Source organism: Lates calcarifer, linkage group LG15, assembly GCF_001640805.2.
Source record: "Lates calcarifer isolate ASB-BC8 linkage group LG15, TLL_Latcal_v3, whole genome shotgun sequence".
Lineage (NCBI taxonomy): Eukaryota > Metazoa > Chordata > Actinopteri > Centropomidae > Lates > Lates calcarifer.
In genome coordinates, this window is record NC_066847.1 from 9,038,253 (window position 1) to 9,058,269 (window position 20,017).

The window sequence follows — 20,017 nt, forward strand, 5'->3', positions numbered from 1 at the left end:
GCTACTCTAATAAAAGTGCGAGGCTCTCATTCCCTACATTTCTTTTCTCTTTTTTTCCCTCCACTTGGTTGAAACACTTTGTTTTTTTCATCTGGCAGCTGCTAATCCGGTTAGGTTCGATTGGCTCTGGTAATGGCGCTAACCCGTCGCTTCTTCTCCGACTCCTCTTCACGCGGGACTCGGAGCGGAGAGGATGAGACTCCGGCTCGGTATGAGCATCAGACAGGCGCCGGCGACGGTAATGACCGGTCCAGGGAGAAGGAAAGGAAGAAAAAGATGATGATGATGTTGATGATGAAAAATATGTGGCAAAGTCCACTGAGACTTTAATATAATTTGCCCCACAGACTTTCAAACTTTCCAACATATATGCAGGCGTATTTAGAGGCACAAATGCAATTTAATGTTTGGAAAATTAAAATTATTATGGGCTTATTTCAGGAAGGTGATATCATTATACACAGACAAAATCCAAAAGGAAATTTAGACTTACTGGGGGGTGGGGCGGGGAGCTTGAAAAATAAATTTCAGGCGATTTTTGCTTAATCTTACTGCACATCCCTTCAAAATAAAAAGTTTATTTTTTGATTAATGCCCACATTTCAATGACTATTTAAATATATTATTATATTATTTTATTATTATTATCAATAATAATATCAATAATAATAATAATAATGTATTCATATTGAGCCACTGTCGAATGAATGTTATAACTTTCTGATGAATTGGCTCCTTCGACTTCTGGCAAAGCACAGGCTGGGGGTGAGATGCAGGCCATCACATTTAAAGTGCTTTTCCACTTCGAGATTTGTTTGTTTTCCTAAAAGACGGGGAAACACTCCTCAACAATTCTGCAGAAATCCCTCGCGTCAGTCGTTAAAAAATGATTTTCTTTTCATTTTCCTTTCCTTGCATTTTTTCCCTTTTTTTCTTTTTACTTAGCCTACTGCTTTTTAGAAAGAAGAATAGCTGCGAGCACTAAAGTCGGTTGTCAGAATATGTGTGTGTGTGTGTGTGTTTGTGTATGTGTGTGCATATAGTGCAGTGCAGTGTAGTGTAGCGTTTCCTCTTCCTCTCTCTTTCTTCTCTCAGTCTTTTCTGTCCGGGGAATTGTTCTCAACGTCCACAAACACATTGCAAATACCCGCCGGCCCAGCAGCATCGATTTCTAATTAGACGCCAGGATAATCGTTGGAGAGAGATGAAAAAAAGGAGAGAGTGATAGCGGGACCGAGTAAATAAATATATAAACGAATTAGAGCTCAGATTAATTGAATGAATATGAGCATTAAAAAGAAACAAAGGTGATCTTGGTGGATAAACCTTGCGTGGACTGAACGGGAAATAAGGCTTATATACACTGGCTGGAACATGCGCGCAGGTATGAAAGGAGAGATTGTGATTTAAAAGAATTGGGGCCTATTTTTTTCTATAAAAATGATTTTGCAATTAAGGACAGACGCATATTCATATACTCGCAGTCTCCGATGAATGCATTTTAGGTTGAGTTTTTTTTTTTTTTTTTTTTTTTTTTTAGATGTGAAGTCACAGTAATAGAGAGCTCAACGCAACATAAACCAACAACGCTGCACAAGCAATCAGAGGAATTTAATGCGGAAGTGGATAACAAGGAGTAACTAACCCAAAATAAAGAAATAAATGCAAAAATGCACGTTTATACAGGCTAAGGATAGAAATCTGACCCATTAATAATTGGTGCACATGGTCTGCACACGCATGACACCTGTGCCCGCAAACTGTGACAGCAATCAACCTTGAACTAAAGCCACAGCTGGATTATCCAACTTCTCGCCCTATTCAGTCAAATTTCCACCCTCCCTCACCTCCTCCCCCTCTGTCTCCTGACAGAGTGTGACAGGGGGGTTAGCCGGGGAGCTCAGGTAGCTCGTTTACTTTAATTAACGTTTCATCATCCTCGGAGCGGGACCGCGCGCCGTATATACTCTTTCATGCTGCTCCGTCTCTCATCCCTGTTCTCCATCCATTCATCATCAGCCCCCTCAACCCCACACCAACCACCCCACCCCTCCCCACCTTCGGGCTCCTCACCTCTCATCTTTTTCTTCAACAACTCGCCCCCCCCCGCTCTCTGTCTCGTGTCCACTCAAGCATATACAGGATAATAATTCAAACACTTTCCTTCCTTCACTCCGTCCTTACTTCCCTCCTATCGCCCCCCCCCCGCTCTCCTTCCTTTTTCAACTTTTTTACGTCTTTCCCCTCCCCTCGAGTCTTTCCCTTCCTCTCCTTCACTCACTTCTTTCTCTTTACAATCATGTTTGTTATTAATTGAATTCATTGTCAGGATGCTTTAGTATATAGTAATAAGGCATTAAACCAAGGCGAAGCAACTGTAAATCTTTGCCTGGTCTTTACAGGATCAATGTATGTACAGATTGTTCATGTTCATTTTATATACGTGTTATAGAGCAAGTGAGAGAAATGTACCATAATGTGGATAAACTGACATCTGAGTACAGTTAATGTGATGGTTGTTAGGGCACACCATGGCGTTTGGGGGGTGGCAGGTATTGACCGCCCCTGATCATATAATAGAAAATAAACCTCCAGTCGTTGATCAGCATCAGGCACATACAATCAATTTTTCAAGTCTCTGTCAATAGACTAAAGAATCAATTGGTACGGCTGAGATTAAATTATGTTTTAATACAGTTGTCTGTATGGAATACGCAAACAAGGCTAGGTCAGATTTTGTTTGTCCTTGTATATAGAAGGTGTGGGGATCCAGTGGGGAAGGAATGAGGCTGCACAGATGAAGTTGTGGCAAGAGCCCGAAAAGTCCGCACTTTGCACATTTTGCGCACAATAATCATCGATAAACAGCTTTCTCATTAAAGTTCGGCGAACTTTTACGGATGTTTTGTCTCCAGTTGGTGAGTTTCAGAGTTACTGTTAGAGCGTTAGAAGCTACAGGTTATTCCATGTTTAAGTATCAAATCACACAGACATACATTAAAAAGAAATAAATAAATACTAGCCCCTGACTCCCGCTTCTTTCTAGTGAGAACTGACCGTAAGGTTTAATGAGGCGAAACCGGATTATCGCGATGTTTGGGGAAATAGTTGTGTGGTGAAAATGTGAAAGGATGTCGTGATGACCGTACTTGTAAAATGAGCAGAGATGTAAGCTGTATCTGGAGGAAGGCTGTCCCTTATTTGGCTTGTCTGAGGAAGCTCGAGGCACCTCTCATTAAATAATTTCTCTGCCTCTTTCTTCGTGTAGTAATTGGTCCTCACTCTCATTTGAACTTGAAACATTTTCCTGCGGGAATAAAACAACGGCCGTTTTAAGTTTCAGTATATGTGAATGTTACTAACCAGTGAGCCAGTACTGTTTTGGACAACTGGACACAAGACTCATGTTAACTTCAACACTGTGATGGTTCATTATCTTAATTGAAATGATATAATCACAAATATGACAGAATTAAAGCCCTGTATACATTTGTATTGATTATTAATATTACAATAACATTGGAATAATGATAATGCAGCCACAGTCATGTAGAGGAGCCCACACTGATACACAAACTGATTTGATTGTAAAAATCCAAAGATAAAAAGTTGGAGGATAGTCAAATCACATAAAAATGACTCATCTTTGGGTAACTTGTTCTTAATGAAAAAAGGAATGATGAAAATGAATCAATAAAACCAACAGAAAAACTTGAGACTATCACAAACCAATAGTGCTGAATCCCCTTGGAGTCTGCTTAGATCTGGAGTTTGATAAACCGGTGGAAATGGCAGGTGTTATATGAAGCAAAAAATAAAACAAGAGAAAAAAGTCAAGTAAATGCAGTTAGAGTCATATGGTTCGGTGTGGTCTGGGTGTGACTCGAACACGGCTTGGGACTCAGCATGGAGCATTTTGATAGTTTAAACAGTTTAAAACACTTACAGTGGTAACCGGATTTGTAGCCTTGTGGGGTTAAGAACTTGATGAAATCCGCCGTGCCCATTGGGACCACAGAGGTGAGCCCTCACATACAAATTGCCATTGATAAAGAGAGAAGGGGAAGCTCCACCATCACAAACCTTAAACCCTATCCCTCTCACAGTGGTTCCAAAAAAAACCTCTCTTACTCAGTGCACAGTGCAGCTGACCCCCCCCCCCCGCCCCCCCCCCCCCCCCCCCCCCCACCCCCGGAAGGCGAGATTGACATTATTGCATAAAAATGTTTTTGCTTTGCAATTGTTCTCAACTGAGCCATTTATTTTTGAGTGGGGATCACCCTGTACCACGTACCACAATGTATGCAATCAATAACATGTGACGTGGGAAATTGTAGCTTTGCTGAATTTTAACCTGCTACGCATTGACCTTTGAGAGTAGAGTGCAGCTGGTGACTGCCGCTGCTCAGAGGTGCCATCAATAATGGAGAACAAACTACAAGCCTGTTTGTCTGAATTTCAAGGAGTGTACCGTGATTAATTAGTGTCACACAGCAGGTACACAAAACGCCTTTGCACGACAAAATGTCACTCTTCAAATAGAACAAATAATCATGGTGTCACTGGGACAGGTAATTAGGACTCAATATAGACCACACAATATGTATGAATGGTTAAGCTAACCTCATTATGAGGTCCTGGATATTGGCCTGATATCAGCAGCGAGACTGGACAGACATGCCTGGAGCCTACAGTGTGGGTACTGGATTTATAATCGCACCACCTGTGCAGATTGCACAGCGAAAGAATCTTGTTTGTCTGGAGTAATGTGAATGTCCCATAACAGCTAGCATAACCATATTTCTATAGGGCAGAGTAAGCCGATATCAGCTTACTGTAGTGTCAGTGTACAGCATACCGTATTTAACAAGCAATTACAGTAAACCCTGATAGGTTTACCCTGGTAGGAAAGGCAAAACTAGGCTTGAGGTCATTTAGAATCGCTGTCACATTCATGTTTGTCCACCAGAGAGCGATGACAAGTAAATTTTTTGACTGTAAAATATTCTGCTTAGTGCACATCTTGGTCACAATTAAAGTAAATCAAAGGGATCTGTATCAAATTTTTTCATTTATGTTGCATGTGTTAGTTAATATATCATTATCAGATTATTTCAACTGCAACTATTGGGTTAGTATTGGGAGAGTTATTTAAGAAGAATTTGGGGTTGATGGGGTGGTCCTAACACCCATAACTCTGTTGGGATTCATAAGTATTCATTAAGGAGTGCTCAAGTTGATACTGAAGATCTAAAAGAGCTAATATTTGGATCTCTGTCCGTGGATTTATTCCACCACTGTGGGATAAGTTTGATAAAATACTGGGATGGCACAGATGCCGGTTGGCACCAGGCAGCTAGTTTTAAGTTTTTGTTTTAGACAACTTGTATAGAGAGAGACCTTGGTTAACATCTGTCCAGTGAAGCTTCTTGTTACATTTCTATAGGTTGTCTGTTTTTACTTTAACGCTGTGTGTCCATTGCTATAGAATATATGTGGTACAATAACATGGGTATGACCTAATAATAAAATGGGGGAGAGGGGCATCTCAGCGGCGACAGGTTTACGACACTGACAGTGCTGCGAGTTCAAATCTGGTTGTGAACGTTTGTTACATGACATTGCTCCTTTCTCTCTGTCTATAACAACTGTCAAATAAAAGCAAACAAACAAACAAAAAAATGGGGGCTAAGTAGACAGGCTGTTAAGTGAGAAATGAAAAGAAAATTAACTACTGGCATGACAAAAAGTTTAATTTTAACAGCAAAGCTTTTTTATGGATTAGATAGAATAGGCTGAATTTAGCATTTTAGTCATTAATTATAACACTCTATTTAGTAATTTTGCTAAAGTATAAGTTCTTCTGAAACTTTCTAAAATAAATTCATAATGAACCACTTTGTAAAACTACATAATGGTACTAAAAAACCTGCATAGTTCATAGAACTGAGTAAAAATCTGGAACCACAAATATCAAGGATCAAAATAACACTGTATTTGAAACAGCGCTGTTCTACACTATAGTGAGTTATAGCCTTGTTTTATGACTCGTCATTTTCCCTATTGGTTGCTGACTGGGTTTCATGGAGCTATGGGTCATGAAACGTGTTCGACACATAGCCAAGCACATAAAGATTGAAGTCAAGAAAAATATTTCAAACACAAACAAGATGCACCAAATACCAAGTTCGACGAGTACAGATTCTAAATGAATTATTGTGCGGACTCTATGATTGACTTTTCTTATTACTGTTTCCATATTTGCTACTGTTTCTAATGTCTAATATTTCTCTACTCTTTCAGCTGTCTCTGTCTATCCAGTCTCTGGCGTCTCTTCCCAGTGCACAGACGTCTTGGACCAGCAGTCCTTTCTGTTGAAACTACAATACAAACTCATATATCCATGCGCACACAGACACGCACACACAAACACACCGAAATTCAATCTCTCCATCTTTCTATCTGTGTTTCCTTCTTCCACTCTCTTGTATACAGGCACACACACAGTCAAACATACACACACACACACATACACTCTCAGCGCCCGCCTGCCCCGGCCCCCGTCTGCCCCGGCCCCCGTCGGCCCTCTCGCCTGTGTGTGCGTGTCAAATCGAATCTCCACCTCAGTGCGTAGTACACCTGCTGTGCCGGCGTATAATGCGCTGCATACAGTGAGTGCACGATGACGGATTACTGAATTAGACCAATAATGACAAGTGACACTTCTGTTACCGCTCCCTGAGCCACTGCAGAGAGCAGGGGAGAGGTGTAAATAAAGAACAGACACAGCGACACAGAGAGAGAGAGAGAAAGAGAGAGAGAGAGAGAGAGAGAGAGAATGAGAGAGGGGGGGAGGAAAAAGAAACAATAGAACTGAGACAGAGGAAGTCATGGAGGTGGATTGGAAATTTTCGGCTTATTCTCTAAAAATAAATAAGTTCTGTTTCAGTCGGGTGCAACTTCTCTGTCCTGTATCTCTTTTCCTCTCTGTTTCCACAGTGACACTCAGTTGTCACGGACTCATGACGGCAACTCAAAATAGATCTGTATCGCAATCTGTGGAGAAGTTGAACAGTGTTTTTATATCTTTCTCAGAGATGTTTACAGACAGCGTCAACCAAAATTCATTCTTTTCTCTCTCTCTTGATACGAATTTCAAGTCAAGTCCCACCTGGAGTCAAACTGCTTAAAAGTTACATGTGGTGGAGGCATCAGTAAAAACAAAATCAAGGCAGAAAGTGAAGGCAACAGGGCAGCAACCTCACGTTTGGCAAGACAGACCTGCTCTGAGAAGTTTTGATGTGTTTTCCTAATGAATATACATGAAATGTAGAGCAGGGTAATTTGCACGTGTCCACCAGTTGTAGACGGGGGCAGTGTATCTGCAGGATGTCAGGCCCCCCCATGGACCTGGGTCTCCGCAGGCCTGTGCTCAGGATACTAAGCCATGCCAAATGAGGAAGAGGAGGTGCAATCCTCCCTGGGACCACATGAATAAATCAGCCTACCACCCGGTGCTTCTGTGCTTCATTCATACATGCACTCACGCAGAGGAGAAAGTGAAAAACAGGGACTGAAGGTGTAATAGATGTGAAACACCAGTGTTTGCCTCCCTATTTTTTGGGGGTGGGGGTGGGGTTGGGGGGCTGGAGGCAGACTTTATGAGAATATTTCTGTTGGCGCTTTGTCAGTGATGTCAATTTTAACTGTGACGGCTCATTGTCCTGCCTGTATTGTCTCAATAATAGAGAATCATTGGGGGATATAATCCTGCCAAGTCCTCAAGTCTTGTGCCACAGCCATGTTTGGCTCGGGAGCAAACGCTCAAAGGCGCGAAGTACTTCTAAAACTTAGACCCTCTGTGTATCTGCACCCACCTGAGAGAGAGAACAGGATCAGAGGCAAACAATGCTTCTGTGAGGAAGAAGTGAGTGCTTAACTGGGACAAACACACACATAGAAAGAGAGGGAGAGACACTGGAAGCACAATTGGAGTTGGAAAAACAAGAGTATGAGAGCGAGGGAGCAATAGGGGGAGCACAGAGGAAGGAAGACAGAAAGAAATATTGACAAAGCCTAGATATACACATAAGTCACCCGACACGACCCGCCTGCTCCCTGTATTTTATAGAGCCGCTCTGCGCTGGCGGAACAGCATGACAGGCCAGTTCCTTCAACGGAAAATATGGTCCCTCTCTACCCTCCCGCCTCTCGCTCCGCTATCACTCCTGTTTTCTGTCTATCCCACCTGATATCATTCTGTCACCTCTGCGCCAGGCTCTTTTTTCCATCATCCCCCTATCTCTTCCCTCCCCGTTCTCTACCTTTTTATTGGTGCTCTACATTCCAGCCGTCATGTTTCACTCCTCCGTTTCTATCCATCTTAACGTCGCTCTCTTAATCCCCCCTCATTTGGTCTCCTCGGCCCTCATCCCTCCCGTTTCTCTTCCTGCGGCTCTCCCAGAGCCGTTTTCACGTGCTGTCCCATTTCCACCTACTCCTTGCCGTTTCCCTCATTCTTCCTGATTCATTTCCTCTCCACTATCCGTTCCATTCATCCCTCTCTACCCCCATTTGTGCTACACGCGTTGCTATCCCTCTCTACCCCGTGGCCCTCCAATCTCCATCTTACACTTTTCCATCTATATTTCCTCAGACCTCCCTGATTTTCCTCCCTGCTTTTTAGTTCATCTGTCACTCTGCCTCTCTGTCACCACTGAAAACTTAATCCATCCACTTCTAAGCCTGAATACTTCTCATTTTTGCCTTTTCCTTCTACCCCGCAGCTTCTTTCTTGTGGATGTTGTGTTGTCCTCCCTTGTTTGAATAAGCATATGCATTCATCACATTTTCCACTATTTAGCTATTTCCACTATTGTCTTACCCTTGCCTCCTTCACTCCTTCTCTTCCTCCCTCCTCTCTTTCTTTCTTTTCTTTTTCATTCATACTTTCTTTGCTCTTTCTTTTCTTTCTTCCTCATCTCTCCCTCTGCATTCCAGCCTGCCCTCCCTCTCTCATCCGCAGCCTGAGCACAGAGCTCCATGTGTCGGAATCAATTAGGGCTGAGAGCCGTCGCGGCCGCTCTTTCACGGAGGTAAATATTAAACTGCACCAAGCACCGAGGAGGAAGAGAGGGAAAGAGAGGAGGGGAGAGAGGGAGCCCTCCGTCCCTAATCCACCGCATCGATCAGGCGGGGATGAGGGTAATATATTATTTTGACAAGATACGATCCTCCGACGCGCACCGCTATCCCCGGCGATCGATTTCTTTTTTCTCTCCTTTTTTCTTTCCTTTTCTCCCCCTCAGCGAGTGGGACAGAGTTTGTGTGTTGCTCTGTGTGTGTGCCTGAGATAGGGTGCGTTGTGCGCGCGCGCGCATCTGTGTGTTGTTGCCGGGCGTCTTGGCGTGTGCATGTGCACTGGAGTGTGGATGGGTGACAATAGGAACAGCATTAGGAAATGTGGGGAAGAGATGAGGATGGTGCTGCTAGTAGGTCCGCGCTTTTACAAACAAGCTCCTGTCTAAACAGCTAAATCACACGCTCGCCCAAAGATGGATCGTTGAGGAGAATCCGAGAATTGTATTTTGTGTTTATTTTCTAGGATATATGCATGGAGCAGCACACAAGGCAGGATGTCAGGGTTACAGTTAGTCAAATAGGCAGCGCTGACCTATTGTAAAGTTAAGTGTCCTTCCCCCGCACGGCCCCCTCTGCTCCTGTGCCTCCCCTCTATATCGCTTTGTAAACTGTGTCTAAATGCTAAATTCCCAGATCAATTTTTTTTATTCACCCCCCCCCCCCCCATCAACGCGCTCCCTCTGCCCCCTGCTTCTGTCAAACAGCTTCACATTTTGCTGTCCTCCAGTGATGAAGGGTGTCCCTACCAGCCTTATACCTGCATGTCTGTGTTTATGTTTTGTGTGCAACTTATTCTCACAGCAGGTCATATGAAATTCTACAAAAAGCTGAAGTTTTCGCATCACATCCCATAGAAAATGACACACCTAGTCGTTGCAGTGCTGTAGTACTGTCGAACTCACTGAGGATCAACAGCCAGTTTTGTTACATTTTGTTTCTCTGATTCACTAATACACTGCATGTTTGAGTCTCACAGCTCTCATAACAACTCCTAATGATATGCACCAATTTAAATCTAACATACTTAAAAAAAAACATGAATGTACGCCACGTAGCTAGCATAAAATGGCAGGAAATTAAATAAACCTGTAGTTGAAAACTAGTCAAAAGGACTTGAGATTAAAATATTTTTCTCAGAAGTTGCTAGAGAGCCATTGTAATGAAAATTTTTAACTACAAGACATTCAGCAGGTAAACATAATTCCACTGTGATACTTGTACTTCTCTTGTGTCTGCTGGCTGTTTAAGTCAGCACGTTTGCTAACAGGTTAGGTCTAACTTCTTGACAAGCTCTGAGGATATCCAACACCGTAACCGGACAAGAACATCAATTTTGGATGATTCTGCAAAACCTCAGAATACATAAGATGACAGCATTTTCTTTTTATGCCCAAAGCCAGCATGGAAACTACAGAATGATTCCTTTTAGTGAAAGATCACAGACATGGCTACTAAAAATGCAAAGGGACTTAAACCTCCTCCTGCTACAAGTCAGATGTACTACACACCCATTCACCAACCCAGTCTCCGCACCCTTCCCTTAATACAAAAAGGGAACTAGACTTGCTCAATGGATACGAATCGGATGCAGATGTAGTTTCTAGGATATTGGGCTGATACATGAGGTGTTTCTGTAGGTTTGTGGCAGAGTGGTAAGAAATGACTTAATGCCACTTTAAGGTTTGTTTTCTCAGGGTAAGACTATCATGGGCAAAGTAAGGGAAACACATGGTAGAGCATAAAACCACTAATTTCTCCACAATATCACACTCGTAAAACAGAAATACAGATGTGCAACTGGAAATGTCCCATGAGGTCTGACTTATCCATGAGTCTGTGTGAGCACGTCCACATACAGACAGTATGACCCCAGCAGACAGCAGAAATACAACCCCATAGGATACTGTGTTTTGCAGTACAGAGCACTATCTATCAAGGTTACACAGTCCCTGTGAGTACATTAAGAGATTGCACCATTATGTTATTTGTATTTACTATGAGTGTGTTTGTGCCTGTACTTCGTATGAATCCATAGCTTTGTGTGGACAACATGTGAGTTCTAGCTCATCCTTGTGTACAGTAGATTCAGTCATGTCTACATGCATACACTCTGGCACCCAACCAGTTTCCTCTCTGAGAAAGCTCCATCCAAAACGAGTATGTCAACACCTGCTGGTGTCTCCTCCAGCTCACCCTGCTCCCTCTTACTCCTTGTCTCCCACTTTCTCTGTTTCTGCCTGCCGCGACTTAGTTTTCCTCTTTCTTTCTGTCCGCTCTTGGTTTTATTGTGCCATTTTCTGCCACTTTGGTCTAAGAAAGGGAGGCCATAATGCAATCTCTCCCCCTCTCTGTCCCCTGCTGTGAGGGAGAGTAGCTTGGCCTGTGTGCTGGGCCGGGGAGAAGGGGGAGAGACGGGGTCAAGGTGAGCTCTAATACACTATTGATCTGCCCCAATTGAAAACCTGATGGAAATTTTACCCCCCTCCCCTCCCTTCCTCCTTGTCGTTCCCCCGCACCCCTCTCTCTCTCTGTTTTTCTCCCCCCCTCCTTTCATCTACCCCCCTCTCCCTTCCTATCTCCCACTTCTCTCTTCCCTTATGTCTTTTTTCCTTTCCTGTGTGTATCCTCCCTGGTGTCTAGAGTCTTCCTCTTTTTCAGTGTCTATCCCCGTTCACTCCAATCTGTTTTCTCTCCCAGCTGAATGTCTCTTTCAACCACTGACCACTTTCTCTCCTTGCTATCTATCTACGTGCTGATCAGCACTCTGCCTCCATGTCTTTTAAACTGTGCCTCTAATCATTTCCTCTCTTCTCTTCTCCTCCTTTTGGTCTCACCATCTCCCCTTTTTCAAGCCTGTTCCTCTTTTTTTCCTTTAAATCCCTTGCTACCCTACCCCTCCCCGCTGTTTCTGTCTCTCTCACTCTCTTTCTCTCATCCCCCTCTCTGAGTGTGCATCAGATGGTCCATTTCTCTCTAACCCAGTGCATATTGATCCCTATGGCAGTAGCATGCAGGGTGAGGGCTGCGAGGACCACTGCTACAGTGTATTAAACGCCACAAACGCTTTGGACGTGGGACTTGAGACACGCCTCCCCGGCAGGGCCCTGTCAATAGCTGCTCCCTCCTGTCAACAGCAGCCAAATGGCCTCTCAATCTGGGACTTGTGATGGGCTACAGATTGGTAGAAACTGCAATGGATGCGACATAGAAAAATAGAAAGAATCTTGATGGGAGAAAAGCCAGGATAAAAAAATGAAAACAAAATAAGGAGATGTGAATAAGGTAATTTTCCCTATGATGGTGAGCTGCTTTTAAAAAACAGATGTATTCAACACTGATGTGAGTCAATGAAATCATGTAAAACCATTTCCATTCAGATGCCTAAAATGCTGCACAACAAAATCTATGACCTCAGCATTCAATTTGCCCCATTCTTTGCTTTAACAGGCTTCATAATAACACACTGTTGTCCTGTAGTTATGTGGAACAGCAATTATGGATGCGGCCGAGTGTGCTATATACTGTTCAAACACATCAAACAAAAGAGGCACCGACACTGGAAAGGCCTGAACAATAGAGATGGCAGCAACAGAAGTAAACCTTTTTACAGCCACCCATTACTTTTCCACTTAACAAGACAGACCACAACCTCTCCCTCTCTCTGACTCTATGCAGAGTTGGCTGCTATCACCGCGCTACTTGAGTGGGAGATAAATGGAGTGAGTGCGCGTATGTGTGCGTTTGATTTATGTACTGTTGTGTACGTGTCAGACGGCCGAGCTATCAGGACCACCATCTCCCAATAGACACAGAAATGCTACAGCAGTGGAGGGACCCCTGTGTCGACCCTGAGACCTCTGATACACATCTGGAACAACAGAGCACACCAAGCAGGGATTGGAGGGGTTTGTTAGAGTAGGAGTAGGAAGAGGAGGAGGAACGGTGGGAGGGGGAGCTACCTTCATTGCTTCTGTGCTCTTTTTTTCATTTTCATTCAAAGGAGATTCATCCACTTTGTCCCTCACTCTCCGTCTCTGTCTTTTTCTCCTCTCTGCCCTTCCCTGTCTCATGTTGACGGGAGGGAAACAGCCACTGCGCTTCCACCTTAAACTCAGCTTTACAACTTCTGTCCGCTCTCAGAGGAACAATCTCACTGGTGGAGGCAAAGCTCTGGCATGCAAACTGGAGGTCCTGCTTGGTTGCTTTCACATTAAGCTTCTGTCAACAGTGTCAGGAGCTGCTTATGTGCAATCTTGATCTCACGGGAAATCCATGGTTTGTTCAAAAAAAGAGTATACATCATTCAAAGGATACCAGTAAGACCAAAAACCTACATACTACATTAAAAAAACTATTTCACCTCTAACCTTACCCTCTGTATGACCTTAAAAAGCCTCTCTACCTTTTTCTAATTTTAAGTCATATTTTGTACACATAGTAAAATATTAGGGCTCTGTAAATTTTGTACATATCCCATGTTTTCTGTTTGTATTTCTGTATTGCTTTTCCTCTAATTTGTCCACTAACTGGCATTCAGAGCCCAGACACCTGTTTTATTTTCCCACTTTTCTCTTTCAATCACTCTTCTCGTCTTTCCCTCGCTGTCTCCTCTTTTTCTCCCCCCTCTCTTCACCCTCTCCATCTATTTCTTTCTCTCTAGGAAGGAATCAGTCTCACCTTAATTGCTCTTAAATCGGATTAATGACTGACCGGGGACAACTTGACTTAATCTCTCTTCTAGTAAATCTCTTCCTCTCCCCTCTTCTCGTACATCACTCTTATACATTTTATCCTCTCTCACCCTCCCCTACTTCACTCCCTTTATCTCTTGTCCTCTCTCTTTTTTCTGCTCGTTCCATCTCTCCCCTTCCTCCTCTTTCTCGGCATTTCTCGCTTCTCTGTTTTTTTTTTTTGCTTTTGCTCTCTGTCACCTCCTCTACTTCCTTCTTTCTCCATTTTGCCTCCCTCCTTCTTTTCTCTGGTCTCTCACCATCACTCTCTCTGTGAGTCAATCATTCCTTCATCTCTTTGGATGCACTCTGTCATGCTTCATCTCAGCTCGTCATCCGGGTCCCTTCATAATTTCTCTCCTCTTCTTTTCACGGTCTTTCGACAACTTTCTATGATCCCTTAACTTCATCATCCTGAGATTTTTGCCTGAACCTCTTTGACTCGGCTGTCACTCTGTCTCTCCATTCTCCACTTTCTCTCCCTGTGCGTGTGTGTGTGTGCATCTCAGTCTCTCTACAAGGTTGGCCAGTCGCAGGGTGTTGTGTATGTGTTAGGCGCATGTCGATGTGGTCCTGTCATTGCCTCCTAAGTGCTTTGGCAATACTAGGGATCTGCTGTCATGCCAGTGCAACTAATCTCAATTGAATTACACTGAACTTGTATTGAGATGGAGATAAAGGACATGAGCGCCTGCCTGTGTGATTGCTCAAGCAGCTCTCTAGCACCCATGTGAAAATGCACACAGATGGATAGTCCACTTGTGCCACACACACACATACACACACACACACACACACACACACACACACACACACACACACACACACATTTGAGAAGTCAGAACAGGTGACAATGACGCCATTTTGATCTTTACCCTTTATGGAATTAATGCAAGAAACCACAACAAGAAATAAGAAGGAAAAGAGGTGCATTACAGCTCAGTAAAAAAAAAAAAACAAGTGACACTTTGCCATACTGAGATGATCCTTGTTAAGGGTATAAAGGCAAAGAAATTGTGCCACCTTCCAAACCCCTGCAGTTCAAAAAACTGAGGGAAAAAAGAGGCCAGCCTTGTGGACAAAAGCTCATTTTCCTCTTGGTTGCACACTGCTGCAGGCGGGCTAACATGCCACAGGAGAATTCAACCACTCATACACCTTTGTTTTCCTCAGGTTTTTCTCAACTTTACACACAGCGGCGGAGCCATAACTGAGACTGAACCAGGATTTCTGTGTCAGCCCAGGAGGCATGTGCATGGCCTGTCCGGCCTGAGGCGAGCTCGGGTTGATCTGAGAGCTGCGAAGTCTCCTGCTCTTTTGACTGTGACAGAGAAAAGAAGAATCTGTCCTTTTCAAACATGGGCGCGTTGCCTTCCCCCTCCAGTTTTGCTTTGAGCCACTTCTAATATCTCCTTCTTTCTCCCACCTCTCTCTCCACTCCCCAACTACCCAACCCCACTCCACCCACGAACCTCTCAACCTCTCTGCATGTCCATCTGCTTCACAGCCCTCCTGTGCTTGTCTTCTCTTGCTCTCTCTCTCTCTCTCTCTCTCTCGTAGTGCAGTCGGGATTAAGCATTTATCTCCGTGGTCCTCCTTTCGGCCCTAAACGCCCGTGAGGATGATAAGAGTCGCTGGGATTTGTCAAATTGTGCGCCATTGATTAACTGACCTTTCACGCCTGCAAGTCTCTCAGCCACTCCACTAACTGCCGACAGGCTAGATAGAGAGATAGATGGATACATCTGGCTGTTATTGTTGTGTACAAGTTTGTAGTTACCAGGTGTGGCAGCGAGCGACGACATGGGGTATGAGGGCCACAGGAGGGGGAAGGGGGGGTGAGGGAGATGGGGGGTGGGGGGATTGGAGATGGCGGGAAAGATACAGAGGAGTCCTTCAATTGCCCTATATGCTCAGAGTGTAACAGGTAGAAGTGTGTCTGTGTGTCTACTAGCAAACAGTAATGAATAATAATGAATAATGAAATCCAAATTTTAAGATGCGCCAAGGGGCTAATATCAGACAGGAAGAATTAGGAGGGAACAGAGGAGCCAGAGGAAGAGCTCATACAGAGCTCAGACTGGAGGAGAATCTTGTATGTGATTGGTAATGGCCGAAGGCTTTCGCATGGCACGTTGGACACCTTTGATTATTCACAAACAGGTCTGCACTACTTCACTGCCAACACATTTTCAAGAAAGAGAAAGAAGTGTTCCAATAAAAAAAAACAAAAGCCTCCAAAGCTGATCAAAGCATCTGAGCGTGGCAATCAGCTTTCAACATTATACCACAATCAAAATGTCTTTGTTCATAATTCTTACTATGTGTTGCCCTGTGAATCTCTAACAGTCACAGAGAGAGGGTCTACGAGTCATATATCTTTGGCTCTTAAAAAATAAAATTACTGTTCAAACTGTTTCACAGTTTTTATCTCCACAAACTAGACAGCTGTGGGTTTCAATTTTAAACCAACAACACCACTGACCTTAAGTGACTTCAGCTCCCTATAATTATATAAAAATATGTTTTTGTGCAATTAATTTGCCTGGTTTAAAAAACAAATAGAAGCACGTGTAAAACAAAAGCGGCAAGGAGAGCAAATGGAAACTGAAACACTGCGAGGCTGACGACGATCAAGATTAGGAGGGAAGTTCACCCACCTGGACCTCCGCGTCGCCCCGCCTCAGAGATGCACCTGAGGCCGAAGCCCGATCACCGTCCTGTCGGACTGGACTTGGGAGTTTGTTCGCTGCCGCCGCTTGTTCCGACCCGGAAGGGAGGAGGCGAGGAAGGGAGGGGGGGGGGAGAGAGAGAGTGCCGCTGTCGCACTGCGCGAAGTTGTCACTGGGAAAAAAAAACAACAACAGATAAGAAATTTAATTCCCTTTGTGGCTGCAAAATCCTCCTCACCAGACAAGTGTGTGTGTTAATATTTTTCTTATTTTAATGTGCAATATGTGTGGCATGTGTTGTGTTGTTTTCCCGTAGGACCACTGCTGCCCCGTAGACCACAGATCAATCATCTGATTTACTCTTTACTGCCGTACAGTAACGGAGACAGTGAGGGGGAGGAAGTGATGCCACTATGAGAAAAAAATCACTATAATACTTCTACAGTCACTTATATGGTGCGTCTTTGGCGCTTATTAATGAATGACCTTATCGCTCTCGTTGATATTTATTCGTCTCCTCAAGCAGAAGATTTTCCAGCAAAATCCCCAGACTGACTTATAATTTTGCTGTATTTATATTAGATCCCAATGAAATGTATATACTGTAGGTTATGGCTCTTTTTACGCACGGGATGTACCCCGGTTTATCTGCGCACAGCGTGGATGCAGAGGCCCTGAATGCAGCTCGGCGAGAGGCTCTGCTGTCTTGTTATCGATATATGAGAAGCTTGCTGGAAAGGATATTGACCGCACTAACTAGCCGCACTTTGATCATACGAAATTGCTTTCCAGATGACAACACATTAAGGATGAGAGCATTTTTAAAAAATCAAACCCAGCCTCTCGCACCTGTCAGAAGTTTCTTTTCCGAATGAGATGGAGATGAGGAGAGGTGAGAGCCCCCATAGGTCGACTGCCTTGATGAATAAAAGAAAACCAATAGTCTATTTCCAAAAAAAAAAGGGGAAGGAGGAAAAATGAAAAAAAAAAAAAAAAAAACAAAGTAAAGGGAAAAAAACACATAGGAATGGAGGTTCTATCTAAAATCTTAATTCTACACGAAAGAATCACGATCACAACCCGAAAAGCTGGTTAGGTTCTGAGCATATAGAGGACATTAAAACTTAACTAACTTAGAGATAATAATTACCCTATAAAGAAAATCAACATGAAAAGAACAGATACATTTTTAAAAAAAGAAACAGCACATATCTATTTTCTTTGGAAAATAAGTGACGGCGAATCAATTACAGGTGAATTACGGACAAAACCTCAGCTGTTTAGAGCAGTGTTTTTCTTCTATATTTATTTCAAAACGATTTTTATTCAAATGTAGCCTAAATACATTTAATCCGAGCACATTAAATCATATAACGACTGTGAACAATCTAATAACATAATTACAGTTAAAGTGAAAAAGGTGGAGTTTCAAGTTCAAATCAAGACGCTTTGAGAAATTAACGCTTACGTGAAGATTATTCGATAGATATAATAATAATTATTATTCTTATTAATTATTATTATTGTTGTTATTAGTGGCTTGTTCTTACATAGCAACAACAACAATAATAATAAATAATAATTATTATTATTAATGATAATTGCTTTATAACAGCAGGTCTAATTCTGTCGATTATTATTATTATGAATGGGGCAGAGAAATATTATCAGTGACTGGAGACATATTTATAATTTCTGTCTGCCCAGTCTGTTTTCAATAAACAGCAGCAGCGTTAAAGAGCTGATATTATAACTAATGTAATTGGACGGGTTAACGAGTTCAAAGCCAGGCGAGCAGAGGTGAAGGATGAAGGAGGGGAGGGTGAGTGACGTGGGGGAGAAAATTTCCTCAAATGCCATTTAATGTCGGAAATATTTCCACCCAAGTATTGACAGCAAAGAGAGACGGATGAGGCGGTCGGGCCGAGCAGCGGCACAAAACCAGGGAGGAAGTACTAATCCAATTAAACGGCCTGAGCTCGCGGAGACGAAGACATGGAGAGAAGAGAGGTTCAACACGTTGGCCTGAAACTTCACACAGAGAAAACAAAACACAGGCACGAGCAGCTGTCTGAGGCCAAGACACGGAGGCAGATGAGGGAGGATGAAGCTGGACAAAAACAAATTGGCTTTAAAGGTTGGACACTGATGAGAAAATTTAATTGCAATTTATTATTATTATTATTATTATTATTATTATTATTATTATTACTGTTATTATTATTATTATCCCTCTTTTATGTTTTTGGTAAATTAATTTGTTGGCAACTGCAAATTAAATAATTTAACCTAAACCTTCCTCACGTGTTAATCCTCTGTATTTCTGTCAGACACACACACATTCTCACGCGGTCTACATGCACGCGCGCGCACACATTAACACACACATACACACAGTTTTTAAACTTTTTTAAGAAGGGCTGGTGTTGTGTAAAGTTAGATGTGAATAATTGACGGCAGAAAAAAAAGAGAAGCACAGCATTGGTTGGGGTTAAGGCGGATCCATTGATCGATCTCTTAATCTGCAATAGTTACATGCATGTATTGATTTACAAACACTGTTTATCTGTAAATATACTGGCACAAATAATTGATGGAGTACACCCCACGGCGCACATAAATATGCACCAAAGTTGTAAGGGGGTAAACACCTAAAAAGAAGAAAAAAAATCTAAGAGAGAGTCCAGCGAATCCACATAGAGATTATTCCAAATATATATTTTTTCAAGTTTGGCTCCGCACTGTATCGATGCGCCCACTTCTGAAACAAACTCCCATGCGAGTCTGAAAACACACAAATACACAAATCACCGGCTTTAGTCTTGATAGAGTAAACTTCAGCATTTTCCTTGGGTGAACATATTGACGGACGGTCACAGAAAGTACAAGAGTTGTAGCTGCTCGGTTGTTTTTTTTTTTTTTTTTTTTTTTTGGGAGGGATGTGTGTGTGTGTGTGAGAGAGAGAGAGAGTGGGGGTGGGGTGGGGGGGATTTGTTGTTGTGTAGAACTGGGTATAAACTTGAAAAAAAAATCTGTTGCGGGAAATTCTTTCAAAAGTCAAGTCTTCAAGGCAGGTTAGTGAACTTCAAATGAATTTACTATCGACCCAGATGTGAACGCAAACAATCAATGAATTAAATAATTGATTGATCAGTGTTTTTTTTAATGATAAACAAAGGTATTAGCACGTGCGATTACATCCCAAAGCAGAGGACAGAGCACGGGTAGAAACACAGAAAAATCACACACATGCATACATTCTCTAGCAATCTTTATAGAGGTAAATTAAAGGGGGGGTCTCTCACATGCACGCGCACAGAGAGATGCACGAGAGAGAGAGAGAGAGAGAGAGAGAGATGCACCGGCTGAGGTCTCGTGCAGCCCGCCGTGTGTTAGTGGCTGCTTAATTGACTGATTGATACGGCGGTGTGGAGGTGAGGGCTGGACGCCTTAACAAATAGAGACACTTAAAGG

At 43.0% G+C, this 20,017-nt stretch overlaps 1 protein-coding gene across 1 annotated transcript in view; it reads right to left on the reverse strand.

Annotated features, from left to right (window-relative positions):
- Positions 1-16,704, reverse strand: part of erfl1 (Ets2 repressor factor like 1) — a 37,490-nt gene extending 20,786 nt beyond the window's left edge. Inside the window, exon 1 of the mRNA XM_018672264.2 lies at positions 16,532-16,704. The gene's annotated coding sequence lies outside the window, so the exon portion shown is untranslated. The remainder of the gene's footprint in view (positions 1-16,531) is intronic.
- Between the last annotated feature and the right edge of the window lie 3,313 nt (positions 16,705-20,017).